We start from the raw sequence: 11293 nt of genomic DNA, 5'->3' as shown, positions 1-11293 counted from the left end.
GTGGGGGTGTTCTGGGGTGGGACTGCCTTTCGAGGTAGCCGATGTGGCGGCAGTTCCTTCTGGCTGCCACCACCACTGGCCCCACCCCCACGGTACCAGCGGGGATGTGGGCATGCAGCCCTGACTCGGCACGCCCTGCACCTGCTCTGGACTCTCCCACCCAGGCTGAGCAGTAGTGGCCAGGCGGAAAATGTTATTTGGTGTGGGGGGAAAAGCAGCCCCTCCCCGTCGCCACTGCCAGTGTAGCCAGCAGAACCTGCACTGTGCTGGGCTGCTCTGCATCTCCGGCGCCATCGCTGCTGCCTCCGGGATGGCCTGTGGGGCAGTGGTGATGGTGCAGAGCAGCCACTGGGGAGCCCACGGGTGGCAGTAATGGTACTGGAGACTCAAGGTAGCCTGGCACAGTGCAGGCTCCACCAGCTGCAGTGGGAAGTGCCGGCAGCAGCGAGAGGGAGGAGCACTTTTCTCCTGTGCTGAAGAACAGTTTCTGCCCAGCTGCCGCTGCCACTGTTTAGCCTGGGCAGGCGAGTCCAGAGCAGGTGCAGTGTGCCAGGTCAGGGCTGTGCACCCATGTCCCCACTGGTACTGCAGGGCTGGGGCCAGGGACAGCTGGAGGGAGCTGCTGCTTCCTGAGCTGTCTAGAAAGGCAGTCCTACCATGGAGCCTCCCCAGCCCCGCTGCATGCCTAGGGGTGGCAGGACGCACCATGGCCAGACAGTGCCTGGGCCAGGTGGGACCAAGGGAGTTGCTTTGGGTTGGACAAAGCCCCCAGCCCACGAGCCATATTTTGCCCACCTCTTTATGCCTCTCCCGTGGGGAACAGCACTATGAAGGAGAGAATCAGTTGGCCTGTTCAATAGTGAGCTAATTTGTATTTCAAGCTATCCATATCCTTAGAAATGAGATGGTGCCGCTATGGCTTCCATGTCCAGAGGAAAAAAATTGCTCTTTCTGAATCGCCACTCAGCAGAGATTCAGTCTGAACACGTACTAGTCTCTGCAGGGGGCACTATTTACTGACCAAAGAACATTAGTCAGCATGGCAAGTTATGGGCATTTCAATTTAAAAAAAATGAATAATAAAATCGTCCCTGACTAAACAGCTCCTCTGTTTAATTTATTGTTCACAGTAGGTGGAGACGATTGAAATTATAGTGGTGATTAAAGATGAGCAGATTGAGACTTAGTGAAGTGCTTTCATGATTTTGAAAAATGCCCAGTTCTTGCTGCTAGAAGTCATAAATCAACAATCATTTTCCAGTTTCACACATCGAATGTGCTTGTCACTAGTTGTAGCACTTCGGTGTTAGAGGCTAATGGAGACAGTTTGCCATGATGCGCCATATCAACCATTTCAATTAATGTGCTAATAGTGGGGCAAATGCAGTCCTGTTGTAAACCTGCAAGCTTTACTGGAGTGAATCTCAAGGGGGCTGAATGTCTTTGTTGAATCATATCCGTGGCAAAAGGAAACTCTTCAAAGACCGACGGAAAGACTCCAAAGCTGGCCCAATTAGCAGTATTCTCTACTAAAATGTATCACATGGTTTTTGAATACTGGATTAAAACAATGCTTTTGCTTTCTTGATTTTGGAGGTTTATGGATTCTAGGTTAGCATATTTTGAGTTGGTGCAACTGTAAAGTACTCTCGCAGGATGCTCAGTATGGTTTGAAGGATTTGCTCTTAAAGCTATAGGAGGTAATAGAGAATGAGAGTCTTCCTATTTTTGTCTTGAATCACCCTATATGATTCTGTAGTGCTGGTAAGACAAGATGCTGGGTATAGGTAAAAAAAATATAAGTAAGTAGTAGTCATAAAATGAAAGGTCTAGTGAATAACTCAGTTAATAACTCTGTTATAGTCTAATATTTGAAACTAGTGTCTAAGAACTAGCAAAATGTAATATGATAGTATTATGTAAAAAAAAAAAAAAATAGCATCCAAAATTCCTGGCTGCATACTTTAGACGAAGGTTATCAAACTTGTCTGGCCCAGTGGGCCAGGTGAGTGGTGTTGGATTGGTCCATGGGCTGGAAGAATGGTGTGGCACTGGTCCCATGGCTCGGGTTGGGCTCACAAACCATCTCCCACACTTCCAGTCCAGGACCCAGTGGGAAGAGGTCCGGCATCCCAGGGGCTTGGCTATAGTCACGGTGTTGAGCTTCTTCCCGCAGAGCTGCTGAGGCAACTCTCACCTGGGTGCTTGGCTACAGCCATGGGAAGTTTCCCCTGTCAGGGCTGTGGGGTGCATGACCTGGCTCTGTGGACTAGATCAGGCCCATGGACTGTCTGACATCCTTGATTTAGACTGATAGTATGGATATCAGTGAAAGTTAATATCATGCCTAGATGTGCATCTTCTTCCTAACAGAAAAATATTTGGCTGATTGTCCATGAAAAGGTTCATCTAGGTACTACTGGTTTGGGGAGAGGGCTTCACACTTCCCACTTATTTATCTTGAGTCAAAAAAGACCTCTTATAGACCCTAGTTCAGGGAAAGCTGCTATTCAGGAGAGCACTTTAAGCATACATTTAAATGCCCTTGAAATCGATGGCACTAATACGTGTGCTTAGAGTTAAGTACCAGCTTCAGTGCCTTCTTAAATAGGTATAGACCAAAGCAGGTGCTTATTAACTGCTTTCATGAACTGGAACCATGATATGTCAAGTAGGCCCGTGCGAGTCAGCAGCAATCCGGTCTGGCTTTGGATCCGGCCGCTTCAGATGGCCGCGATCCGATCCAGATCTCCAGACCGGGTTTCTACCTCGATCTGGCCGAAGTGGCTCCGAAGCTGCCTCGGAGATCTGGCCATGCGGTATAATCGGGGAATCAATGAAATATCTATAACTTTGTTGTTTTTTGTCTGATTTGGATGAAACTTGCAGAGACGGTAGCCTCTGCTGAGAGCATGAAACTTGCCAAGTTTCAAGAAGATCGGTGCAGGGTTTTGGGGGAACTAGACCCCAAATTCTTGAAAGCAAAACTCCTGTCACGTCTGTGTGTTACAACACAGGGGGGTCAAAACTGCAGGGCTGGTAGCTCTTGCTGAGGCCACAAAGTCTACCAAGTTTCAAGAAGATTGGTGCAAGGGTTTGGGGGAAACTACACCTCAAGCTGCAGACAAGCAAAACTCGTGCCATGGGTGCTTGTGGGACGGACTCTGTCTATCTTGGGGCAGTTGATTGTATTGATTCTTTCCTCTCCTTAGCCTGGTTTTGTAGGTGCTAATTGATGGCAATTAACTGGCTACATTAGCTAGGTCCTGTGTATTGAGCTGGTCCCTGAGTGAATCATGATTGACTGGTAACTGGGAACACAGCAGTTTGGCAGCCAGGCCTGCAGTAGTCTCTCCCAGGCCCCAAGAGAGAGACAGTCAGTCCCACAAGCACCCATGGGATGAGTTTTGCCCATCAGCAGCTAGGGGTGCAGGGCCCCAGAACCCCTGCACCGATCTCCTCTGCAGCTGGCAGGTGTCGTGGCTGGAGCAGGGGCCACCATCCCTGCAGCTGTCACCCCGCTGCGCCTTAACACACGCAGTGTCACCCATGGCACGAGGTTTGCTTGTCCACAGCTTGAGGGGCATTTCTGCCCAAACCCCTGCACTGATCTTCTCGAAACCTGGCAGGCTTCATGCTTTTTACAGAGTCTACCACTCCTGGAAATTTCATCCAAATCGGACAAAAAAACAACAAAGTTATAGATATTTTATTGTTTCCCTGTTATACCCTATGGTCGGATCTCCGAGGAAGCTCCGAATCACTTCGGGAAGCTGAACGAGGCAGCGCTTCGACCTGGACGTGCTGCTTTGGACCCTGAAGCGTCCGAAGCTTCTCCAGATCCAAAGCTCTGTCCAAAGCCTTGCACAGCCCTAATATCAAGTTCTCTGTAAGACTGGAAGATAAGTCTGCCCGTACCCCTGGAGGATGTATTCTTTTCTGACTACTTCAGTTGTATGTTTACATGAGCCTGGTGCTCATATTCAGTATGCACCACGCAGAATTTAGTTCAACGGTGGAGTATTATGCTATAACTAATCTTAAGTTCTTTCATTAATTGAGGGCTTGAAACGCAAAATGACAAATCTTATTTAAGAGCTGATGTAAGTGTTGACTTGAATCATTCTCTACTGCTCCGACTTAAATACCGAAGCTCCCTGAAATGCATGACCTCAGAATTGTGTTACAATTTATTTTTCAATTGCTTTTATCACACTAATTTGTCTTAACCTGTCTCAGAGCATTGTCTCCAAACACACACAAACTGTCAGTAATGAGTACATAGGTAATTTCTTTTCTCTATTGCTACAGAAGAGAACATTTTGATCTCCCACATTCTGTTGAAAAGCCTGATAATTTTTTAAACTGCATTCATTCCTCCTCGGTAGAATACTCCTTACAGCTCTAAAAATAGTACATTTCTACCACCATATAATATGTGGTTACTGATTTCCCCATTTAACAGTTGTCTTGCATTACAATAGAATTAAAAGAAGCTGGAGAACAAATATGACTTCTTAGTCTCAAAGATTTTGACTTAACAAACAGGCATTTCATACCAGTTTTTATGAAGCACATTTGCAATTCTGTGCATTCAGAATAGGTAATTTTCCTGTACTATATATATGAAGTGTCACGTACTATGTTCCCCCTCCCCTACCTCATTTTCTGCCTCTCACCCCTGAAATCGCCTATCAGTCTAACCGGGTAAAGTGGTACCTGCTATCTCTTGCTGAGGACATCTCAACATTGGTTAAACAGAATACTATTCATTGTTTAGTATTGTTTAGGGTCATAGGTTGCTGAAATTCAGCTGTGAAGGACAATTTTATTTGAATGTGAGTTGCATTTGAATTTCTAGATTTTAATTAAGTAGTTAAGTACTTGTGGCCATATTGTATCATTGGGGACATTTCTATTATTAAGATCATTGCGTGTGTGAAGCATCAGAATTATTCTTTATGGTTCTGTAATTCTAGCTTTTGCTATAATGCAGATGTGAAATAAGGCCCTATGAATCTGAACACACCAATTTCCATAAGTTAAATAACCATTCATTCTTTAGTGAAGTTTATCTAATATTTCCAGAGGGCTCCCTTCTAATCTAAAATGGATTATGTTTTATGTAAGATTGTATGTTAGAAGGCAGAGTAAACACTCACTGAATTTTGTTTTCTAACAGCGCTTTCAATTTTATCTTTAACTTCATGTAATGTTTGTTATTTTATTGGATAAATGACAGACCATGGGAGCATCTGAACCCAGGCAGCATCAAGTAAGAGTGGCTGTCAGTTAGCAAGTACACATCCAAATAGGGTTAGTAAACAGTAATATCTGCCATGCTTCTTTGTTCCTCAAGAAATGGGACCAGGTATCTCGGATAGGACTGTGGTGGATACAGATGCTGATTTTTGGAAAATCTCCTCTACCACACTAGGCCCTATGAGTATTGGTGAGGAGTATCTCCAGTGGCTTTCTATCAGGTAGCACTTTTGTGATACAGGCCTAGCTTCTTATAGGTACTTTTTTGGTACTTTTTTTCCTCATTTATTTTTCAACATCTGATTTAGGAGCCATAACTTCCTTTTCAGAAATGATTAGTTAGGCAAAAGTCCCATTGAAACCTGTGTCACTTTTGAAATCAAGTCTTATGCTCCAGGAATTACAAGCATGAATGGAGCAAGACTTAAATCCTTATAAAAAGTCAGAACCATTGTTCTTTGTTTGCAAGATTTATATAGATATTAGTGAGTCCCACATGACAGTGAATAAGTATAATTTTATTATCAGGAAATCGCAACCGGGAACCTGAAATACACAGTGAAAATAATTATTTGAAGGCTCAAGAATCCGTTTCAGAGCCAATGATGAGAACTCAACAGCCCGGTGCTCTCTCCTTCCCGACATGTCTGCTACTTTATCTTCTAAGTATAGTTTTTTTTAGAAGTAAAGGTTAGAATCAAGTCTGCTGGAAGAGAATACTGCTTGTGTGCAATCCTAGAAAGGGCAGGCTGAGGAGCGACGATTCCTCTGCTGGGTTTTATCTATGCACTAAACCATTCTAGCCAGGGGATAATATTCATCTGTGACTCAGGGGTTCTTTTCGAGGAGCTAGTTGGTATTATTTGCCTTCTGGACTGTGCCAAATGCTCTGAATTTTCAATCTCCTTTCCCAGGAGAGTGCCCCCCTGCCCAGAACCCAATTTAAACTCTGTAGGTATATGGGAGTGCTTAGATAGAAAGGTCAACAGCCAGGCAGGCAAAAATATACCAACTGTACAAATACTGTGCCTGTATGAAAAATGTCATTGATAACACAATAAAGGAGGTAGGTAGAGGAACCATGGAGAGTAATAGTGGAAGAGCAGGTGAAGGAAGAGGGCAGCAATACTGTCTCATGGATAATATAAGCTGTATTTTAAGAAATCTGGTGCTATGTTAAAGAAATAATTTTAAAGGTGGTTGTATTTTAAAGAAACCTTACTGAGGGCATGGGAACAAACCATCGTGATGCACCCAAAGACTAGCAAGTATGGAAAAAGACCAGCTTGGCTTAGCAGGGAAGTCTTCAGTGAACTAAAACACCAAAAAGGAAGGTTACAAAAAGCTGGAACTTGGGCAAACAACTAGGGAGGAGTATAAGAGTATTGCTCAGGCATGTAAGGATGAAATTGGGAAGCTCAAAGCACAAGTGGAGTTGCAGCTAGCAAAGGATGGGAAAGGTAACATGAAGGGATTCTCCAAGTATGCCAGCAACAAGAGGAGAACCTGAGAAAGTGTTACATCCCTGGGGAGGCAACCTAGTGACAGAAGATGTGGAAAAGGCTGAAGTTCTCGATGCCTTTTTCATCTCGGTCTTCACAGGTCAGCTCCCTGCACCTGGCAGCACAGTTTGGGGAGGAGGTGAGCAGCTGACAGTGGTGAAAGAACAGGTTAGGGACTATTTGGAAAAGCTGGGTGTGTACAAGTCCATGGGACCTAACACAATGCACCCAAAGGTGTTGATGGAATTGGTCGATTGTGATTGCAGAGCCCCACTGGTCATTATGTTTGGAAACTTGTGGCGATTGGGAAAGGTCCTGGATGACTGGAAAAGGGCAAGTACAGTGCCCATCTTTAAGAAACAGAAGGAGGAGGATCCAGGGAATTACAGATCAGTTAGCTTCACCTCAGCCCCTGGAAAAATCATAGAGCAGATCCTCAAGAAATCCATTTCTAAGTGCTTGGAGAAGGTGATTAGGAACAGTCAGCATGGATTCACCAGGGGCAAGTCATGCCCGACCAACCTGGTTGCCTTTTATGATGAGATGACTGGCTCTGTGGATGCAGGGAAAGCAGTGGGCATGATGTACCTTGACTTGAGCAAGGCTTTTGATATGGTCTCCCACAGCATTCTTGCAAGCAAGCTATGGAAGTACAGGTTGGATGAATGGACTGTAAGGTGGATAGAAAACTGGCTGGATTGTCGGGCTGAGAGTGTAGCAATCAACGGCTATATGTCTAGTTGGCAGCCGATATCAAGTGGAGTGCCGCAGGGGTTAGTCCCAGAGATGGTTTTGTTCAGTATGTTCATCACGGAAGATGGGATAGAATACACTTTCAATAAGTTTGCAGATAATACCAAGCTGTTGGGAGCAGTAGGTACGCTGGAGGGTAGGGCTAGGATTCAGAGAGACCTTGACAAATTGGAGGATTGGACCAAAAAAACCCAACAACTCATGGGGTTCAATAAGGACAAGTGCAAAGTCCTGCACTTGGGATGGAACAATCCCATGCACCAGTGCAGGCTGGGGACTGACTGGCTAAACAGTAGCTCTGCAGAAAAGGACCTGGGGGTTAGAGTGGACAATAAGGCTAATGGCATACTGGGCTGCATTATTAAGCATTGCTAGCAGATCGAGGGAAGTAATTATTCCCCTCTATTTGGCACTGGCAAAGCCACATCTGGAGTACTGTGTCCAGTTTTGGGCCTCCCACTACAGAAAGGATGTGGACAAATTGGAGAGGTCAGCAGAGGGCAAGAAAAAAAGGGTTCAGGGGCTGGGGCACATGACTTGTGAGGATAGGCTGAGAAAACTGGGCTTATTTAGTTTGGAGGGGGATCTTAATAGCAGCCTTCAACTACCTGAAGGGGGGTTACAAAGAGGATGGAGCTGGACTGTTCTCAGTGGTGGCAGATGACAGAACAAGGAGCAACGCTGTCAAGTTGCAGCAAGGGAAGTTTCGGAAAAACTTTCTTATGAGGAGGGTAGTAAAGCACTGGACCAGGCTACCCAGAGAGGTGGTGGAATCTTTATCCTTGGATGTTTGTAGGACCTGGCTAGACAGTGTCTGGGCTGGGATGATCTAGTTGGGGATGGTCCTGCTTTCAGCAGGGGGTTAGACTAGATGACCTCCTGAGGTCCTTTCCAACCTTAGTTTTTTTTTAATATTCTAATATGCAAAATATGAGATCCTTGCCTATCCCCTATTTCTGTCTGTTACCTGAGACGTTGATATATCACTCACACTTTGCAAACACTATTCCAAATCCACACACGATCCTGTGGGTAAAGCTACAGAACACCTGGTTTGGCTGGGATGATACCAAGCTGAAAAACACTGTCCCAGCATCCTGAAGACATTTTTAAAAAATCAGGATTTTGTTCTACTTTATCCCAGAGAAACAGTATCGACTTTGCTACAGTGACAGGCAACACTCTTTTGGACAGCCTGCTTCTGCTCTAGGCCTGAACTAAAAGGCATGTAGCCAGTTTAGCATGGCATTGCAAACATGCCAATGAATCCTGGTTAGAGGCAATATGCGGTGATGTACGTGCTATCCCACACCTAGCTAACAATACTGCTTCCATTTTGGGGACTTCTTGTGAACTGTAAGCAGTGTAGGTGCCTTAGTGCAACACTGGATGTTTGCAGCACCGGCAACCTTGCCTCTGGTCAGGCTGCCATCATTTTGGTAGTTTTATCTAGAAGACCACTGAATTTCTACTCTTTTTACGAAGGTTTTTAAGAATTTGGTATCCAAAGATGTTTAGGCACTATATGGGAAAGGCATATGAATCATTAATTAGTTCAGTACAATTACATATTACCCCTTTAAAATGGGCGTGGAGATTTCTTTAGGGATATTTGGGGGTATCATGGGCCAAAGCATTGTGGAGGGGAGAGGTGCCAGGACCGTATGTGCTAACTCAGATAAGCTGCAGAGTGCAGGCAGCTACCACAGAGATAGATGGGCCAGAAGAAGAGATGCGGGAGCATCTGGATCTTAGCTAGGAGGAGTGTGAGTGAGGAGGAGTGGGTATATGTTTGTATGTTGGGAAGGGATTAAAAGATGGGCCTCAGAAGTAGGATTTTCAGCGTGATGGATTTTCAGTAGGATTTTCAGTCCTTTGATGTAAAAGGAATTTACCCCAAAATGGCTTAGAGAAATTGCTTTTTGGCAAAGTGATGGCCAAAAAGGGGCAGAGACCTTTGGGCAATGAAACTGTCTCCTGCAGTTTGACTCTTGTATTCAGAGAAAAAGGACTTTGTGTTTTCTTTGTGGGTGAACAGAATTAAAGCAAACTCATGTCTGCATTTGAATTCCAGATCAGTTTATCTTTTTAATTAAACAAACTGTATGAGGTCTGATTTTTTTTTTGTTGTTTTTGTTTTTGTTTTGTCTGCCTGCTTGGATCAAAAAGGGATAACAATATAGATATTCATACAGCACTGTACATTTGCTACTTGTTAATCAGGTCACTTTCTGTATCTATACCTTTGCCCCATGTTTTCATGTTAGTCTTTTGTTGTTCTGATTTATTATTTCAATTGATGGAGTTCATACAGGTCAGGGCCCTATTGTGCTAGTGCTGTACAAAGCTCACCCTCTCTTAAGGAATTTACAGTCTAAACCAGTGGTTCTCAACTTTTTCAGACTCAAGGCACCCCTCATTAGACTCAAGGCACCCTTTGGAAAATGTCAGCTCTTAGTTTTCACTCGATTTTGACTATAGAAAAATAATAGAGCAATTCTTGTGTTGCAGAGAATTCAGAAAGACTCCCAACAGATCAGAATGTATTTAACATTACAGATTCCTATTTGAAATCTCAGGATTTATCTTGGGACTCATGTTTACACACCTAATAGTACACCACCACGCGCAGGGGGTGCGCAGGGATCACGCGTCATCCCTGTCTACGGGTACAATCCAGCTGCAGTGAGATCCCGCGCACTTGGATCTGTCTGTTGAGCAACCCCGCATACTGGCCTGACTGTGCACCAGTGCAATATGATGCATACAGCCAAGTCATTTCACCTACAGGGCTCCCCATGGGGCCGTAAATTTGGCAGCGGGGAGTGGCAGCTAACACTGCCATCATTCCCCTGCTGGATGAAGACTCATGGACTGGATGACATGGCTCTGTGGCATGGATCTGGCCATCAGGCCAGGGGTTGAACACTGCTGGTCTTACTACTTAGTCATTCGTGTACTTCCTTTGGCTGGAAAGGGGGCAACTCCCAGGGGTGAAGGGTAGATTCAAGTGTGTATTGCAATCAGTATATAGCGCACATGCCATTTGTATGAATGGAGAAGTGAAGATGTGTTAATTTATTATCCAGGTGATCGGGAGGTCCAGTTCATGACAACCACTCATCTCTGAAAAATTCTCTTTTTTGTGGAGTTAATTTATTCCCTTTTTTCATTTCTGTATCAGATTTTCCCCTTCTAATCATGACTCTCTCTGCATGTTCAAGATACTAGGCCTGATGTATGATCACAGAAGATGATTATTGGCAGGTAATTTGGAAGTGTTATGCTTGTCAGATTCTTTCTCTTGTGGCTGAGAGCTGAATTTCAATTTTGTTTTCAAAATTTGGCCAGGGAGAGAGCACTGGTGGAGCCCTGAATGTTGATTTGCAGCCTGTATTTTTCAAGTGTCGTTTTCAACAGTCCACAAAAATGTTTTCAGATGGATTAGATTGGATACCGTAAAAATAAGCGACAAGACACAACTTGTGCGTTGACAGCCAAGCTAACCCTATCGACACCCCGTTCACGCTGTATATGATAGATGCAACAATACGGAAGTTGGATGACATCTTGAAACCTTTAGCTGCGGCTAGCCCCATTTTATGCTCTCCATTGCATTGAAGTCTCTCTGGTGAAATCTCGTGCTGGTCTTTATCTCCTGTCCTCTCAAAAACATTGGCTGGGTGGCTGGTTGTTCTTTTTTCTTCTGCTTGTTCATACAGACTTCCCTGGCCTGCTCTGCTGTCAGAGGTCTGCAAGCAACAATTAGGAGCATC

Source organism: Alligator sinensis, unplaced genomic scaffold, assembly GCF_000455745.1.
Source record: "Alligator sinensis unplaced genomic scaffold, ASM45574v1 scaffold1291_1, whole genome shotgun sequence".
Lineage (NCBI taxonomy): Eukaryota > Metazoa > Chordata > Crocodylia > Alligatoridae > Alligator > Alligator sinensis.
The sequence above is the reverse complement of the archived record's forward strand: the minus strand, read 5'-3'. Positions refer to the sequence as shown.